Source organism: Falco cherrug, chromosome 7 (assembly GCF_023634085.1).
Source record: "Falco cherrug isolate bFalChe1 chromosome 7, bFalChe1.pri, whole genome shotgun sequence".
Taxonomy (NCBI): Eukaryota; Metazoa; Chordata; class Aves; order Falconiformes; family Falconidae; genus Falco; species Falco cherrug.
The window spans coordinates 38,043,853-38,049,366 of record NC_073703.1 but is presented as its reverse complement, the minus strand read 5'-3'; positions in this window follow the sequence as shown (position 1 = coordinate 38,049,366).

Sequence of the window (5,514 nt, the reverse complement as noted above, 5' to 3'; positions counted from 1 at the left end):
TTGACCTTACATTATTTTTTTTTTTGTCGTCTTAAACTGGTGTTTAAATATGATGGTGTTAGGCTTGCGCAGAAGTTTGCTTTCCTGTGTCATAAAGTGGTACCCATTTTATTGAATTGCAAGGTAAAGAGATTCATTGATGGTGTCAGTACTTCACCCCTGAACATACCTTTGAGACTAAATTATTTATGATTTGAGCATTAACTGGGAACTGGAGCTTGTATTGCCCCTAGTTACATTGCGTCTGATAACAGAGATCTGAAAAATCTTCATCTAGGTCTCAAATCAGTAGCATTCGATACACTCCTGAGTGTAAGTAGCAACACTTACTAGCATGAAAGATCTTGCTTTGTAACTAGTTAATTGGGTACGAATAAATGCTTGCATTGAGCAGCTTCTGTAAGTTATTTAAGCTTTTAAAGTGTAATTGGCACATCTTGTTCTTCAAACATGCTTAGTTGATTTCCAGAGTTTTCCTTACGGATTTTCAGTGAAGAAATTCCAGCCTTTGAGAATAGCAACCAAATTGACTTGGAGACCACCATTGCCAGCCTACTACTGACGGATCCCTTCATCGTACCACCAGTTTGCCAGCAAATTCAGGTAAGGGGAGGCTCGACTCCCAGGGGTGGGGGAAATGTGGCCAGTGGTTTTAAAGCTGGCAAAAGATTTGAAGTGCTTATTTACCCCATGCCTGTTCTACTGCTCGTTTGATCTTAACATTTCCTATTACCGTATCTGGTTCTCCTGCTGTCAAAATGGAAGGAAACTAAATCTAGCTGTGTATCTTTTGGACTCAGACCACTTCTAAAAGTTAGAGCCGACTATAGGCTTTTCTAGCTGTGTGTATTTCTGGCCTGCCAGTAGCAGTAGGTCCTGCTTTTAAGTTCAAGACAAACTGAACTTTGACACCTATTATTTCTGGAGATTGTTTTTCTTGAAAAGATTGTAGGAGGAGCCCAGGGACATACTTGAAACGCTAAGTGAATAAATTCTTAGTGAAGTCAAATGCCAGGGTCTCAGCTGAACTTGCACTTGATTTTAGTTATCCTCTTTCTGAAGAGGTTCACAGTTGAATTGAGGTAATGCAATTTGACTTTTTCTCTCCACCCCCTCACCCCCCTGTAGTGGCCACAAGTTGACAACAAAGTCAAATACATTCTAACAACACAGCTTGTCAGCAGTAATACAGTTTTAAAGGCAGATGGAGATCCTTTCCCTCTGCTAATTCCACAGGAAGTAAAAAAGCAAAAGAAGCAATAGTTAACAAAAATGGCAAAAATTATTAAGGCTTTAAAATGAGGAAAGCTAATCCCTTCAAAGTGCTAGATGAAGAGGAATGGCGGTGGCAAGAAAAGATGTTTCTACTTGGTCATCACCTGCCCTAAGGTGCTCACAGAATATTTTATCAGTGCATGCCTTGGAAAAACTTGGACTGATTAGTCTTTCTACTCAGTTAGGATGGACAAACTCAAGGATGGTGCATGCTGAATAGCATTCTTGAAAACGTGGTTCCTTAATACCTTGAAGAAAATGGAGAAAAATCAGTATTTTTGTCAGGGCTGCTGGGCAAATCGGTCTAGGAAGTCTAATCAGTCAAGTGATTGCTGTTACTGGCATTGGTTGATCCAGTTCTGTAATGATGATGGTGTGGAACAATGATGTTTTCTTCTGTACAGCATCTTTCTTAGGCCTGTGTTAGCGTGGCTTGAGGAGGGAAGTAAAGAATGTGTCGGTGTTAAGCCTTGACTTCTTACAAACTGCACTAATGTTACTGTATTGCTTAAAGCTATGGAGAAACCAAAGGTCCTTCAAAATCTTTGGAAATCGGGATGGATTTAAAAACTGAACACTGGATGTAAATTTTGCAGGCAGGAATAAAAATAAAGGTTGAACTTGAGACAAATAGATTTATTTGTAGCTGTGTAAGTGGAATAGTTAAAAAAGTAGCACTTCCCTTGGGAAGAGTGAAAAGGTTTCTTCTGTCAGCCTGATTTGGCAGGTCCCAGGGCAAAAGAATGGCAGAATGGCATGGGGAAGAGGGTGTGAGACCCCACTGTAGAACACAAAAAGCTGAAACATTACACAGTGATCTGTAAAGGTATAAACAAATCGGAGGAGAAATGTATGTGCTTGTATTATCACAAGACTCTGTATTAATTTTGATTATATTAATTGACCTAGTATTGATTTGCAAAAGGCCAATAGCATGAAGGTGGCTTTACAGCAATGCATAAATGCCACCTGGATGGCTGCTGGCTTCGTTTTGTAAGGTAATTTAATCGGTGGTCCTTTACAGAATTTTAATTCTCTGCTTAAAATAAACTAGCTTTGGCAAGCTTGTGTGTGCTCACAATCATCCTATATTATTAAGGCAGTTTTGCTTAGAATTTTTTCAGTCCCTTTGTTTCTCTGGAAGTAGTCTGGAGAATATTGAATTTCCTTCTGGAGAAAGCGCATCAGATTAATTGAAAGAGTTCATGTGAATTTTTCAGGTCGTAGCTTCCCCTAAAGTGGCAGTAAAACACCATTTTGCTGTAGGGAAATGAGTAACATCGCGTATAGCAACTGTTCTTTAGACAATGCCATTTTCAGGGTTTTCTTAAGTCTTCTGTTACTTTTTTCTAACAGAAAATCTTTTTAAGATTGGGTGCTGGTTGGATACAATTCCTCTTATTGCGTGTTACAGTGTGGACATAATAGCCCTCCCGTGAGCTGCTGTCCTCACCAGGTTCCTGTGTGAACTGGAAGCTCTCACCAGGAGCAAGCCTGACGTTCTGCAGAAATGTTAAGTCAGTTTGGGAGGGAGGGAAAAGGACAGAGGGTCCGTGGGATCCTGGCAGGACTTTTGGATGCTTCTCTCACCGCCACTTTTATCTAAAGTGTTCTTGTAGGTTTAAGTGTGACTTCCCTCTAATCAAGCTGCTGTGAGGTAGCATCTCTGTCAACGCTTTATTTCGGTCTGTACAGGCAGCCTCGAACGGTGGTTTGCCAGGAGATGGCAGTGAATTACCGCTTTGTACGGGGTGGCCGGCAGGCAGAATAGCAAAGTGTCGGGGTGCCCCTCCGAGGTCAAGTGTGTGTAGGGTGCCCGTGGTGCTCAGCAGACCTTGACAGACTTGGAACGTGCCAGTGTCAAAGAGCAAGTTTCCCCCACACAAGTGCAGAAGAATTAAGTGTTACGCGCTCTGCTGATTTGTAAGTGTCCCAGGTGTACTTGTGCAGTCGTAAAAAGCACAAGCAAGGCAATGAACATAAAGACTGTAAACGAAAACTGTTGAGTGTGACATGGGTCGTTTATTTTTAGGGGATCCCCAAATCCGATATTAATATCAAATATCTTTTAAAGAGAAATGTGGAAATCTAATGACATGTAATGTTAACAGATGTGGCGTCAGCTGTAAGTGGCTATTTCGGTTAGCTGATGGACGTGTAAAACAGGAATGCTTCACTCCAGCAGTGGCTTCCTAAAAGGTGTGAGCTCACCTGGGGCGGCTAGGGCCTCGCCATTGGACTTTCCTTCAGCATGTTGCTGCTTAAAATGTTTGCACGAGCGTTGCGGAGACTGCGGGACCGGTGTTGCATCAGAGTCCTGCATTGCAGCTCTTTAGGGCATCAAAGATCTCAGGTAAACTAGTACTCTCTCTGGAGCAGGCCCACAGTGAAAGTGTATTTCAGAAGGATATTGTTTGTGGCTAACGGGTGCATTTTTGAGATTAATCATAGAGCAGATAAAGACTGAGGCATAAGGTGGACTCCTTGTTACATAGTGGAAAATCCATGCGCAAAATGCTTGGTGACCGGGTATGTCCTAATACTAAAGCTCATCTCAGCAATCGGTTGCGAGACAAATCTGTAGAACCATAAAGTCATTTAGGTTGGAAAAGACCTTTAAGATTTTGATTTAAGGGCTTATAGAGTCAGGTGGCTTCTAGAGCTGCAGGATGCTTGCCAAGGGTGTCACTAATGTTTCCAACTGCTTTTGGGTTGCAAGGTTTTTTGACTGCCTCACACATGGGGCATAATGCAGCCTATGTTTTGACTTTTTTTCAACACGTTTCTTTTTTCTCAGTGAAACGGAAGACACAGCTTTTGAACATGGAATCTGTCTCCAATCTTAACCAGTGCTAACGGAACCTCCAGTGGATTTCTGTGAATCTAATGACTGAGTGCTTGGAAGGGCATACAGATGTTTGTGGTTTGGGAATGGATTATAAGGAATAATACTATGGCAGATCTTCAGGTTTTCCTTTTGTGTGGGGTTGTTGTTGTTGTTGTTTGTTTTTTATCCTTTCCTGTTGCATAGGTTAGGGATAAGGGATTTAATCTCACTTTTTTTTCCAGAGTGTGAAATGAAAGCGTACAGTCTCTCCGTTCTGAATTGACAGAGAAGCAGGTATCTGCCTGGAGGAAATTAAGGACAAGAGAGCTATTTTTACTTTCACCTCCTTTAATTGCAGTTAAAAAGCTTTAGCTTTATTACTAGCCTGTTCAAAAATTACCTGTTGTGGATTCTTCCTTAAGTGAAAATCTATCAGTGCACAAGGAGAGCGGTGTGTGGCCCGGTTGATTGCAATACTTGAATGTACCTGATCTAGGATAAATTTCTGTGTAAGACAACTAGATCAGGTCAAAAAAAAAAATACTGATTTTCTTTCATACCAACTTCAGTCAAATTACTCTAGCAACAATTCTTCCTATTTTGATACGCGTAGCAAACAGGGCAGGCCATGAGGTCAAGCTTTGTTATCATTTTAGTATTCTATAGATCGGCACATGGATATGATTGAAATGGTATAACTCCATTTTAACTGTTAGTAAAAAATGCAGAGAGTTTCTTTCAGTAAAAAAAAAGCAGTCATAATAAAGTTTAAGTGATAATAGCAAGTGATACCAAGAAGCAATTTAACTGTTAAAGTTTTTTAGACCTGAAGAATGTTTTGTGAACATTAGAACTTGCCTTTCTTCCATTTATGTCAATTATAGGGTATTATTTTTCACTGCAGACCTTGCTTTGCTTTGCTTGCTCTCAGTTTGTTTATTGAGGAAACTGTATAGCTTCAAATCACATTCTAGGTCAAATCAGGTAAAACTGAAAATAAACTGTAAATAGACAAGCTTTTTACTGTATATCATACATATTATTGTGCATATTATGTCACTAATATCTCTTTTATTTTCTGTTGGTGATAACCATTGTTGTAATTAGTGAGGGCAACACTAGTACGAAAACTGCAAAACAGTTGGAGTGGGAGGGTAAAAATGGCTTATTTTCCTCTGCTTCCCTCCCCCACTGCCTCTGAACATACATAAATTCCTGAACACTGAAGGCAGCAGTTTGCTTCCCCGTGATTTCAAAGCCTGTCACCACTAGGTTTGGCCCAGCAAGTTCTCTGGCTCCCTGCTCTTGCTGTGCTTCCCAGGTCCATGCTCCCTCAGATCCTTCATCTGCCTCAGGTTGTGGTGTTTGGTATGGCACGTTGCCTTAGGTAAGCTTCTGTTTTCTCTGGCTGT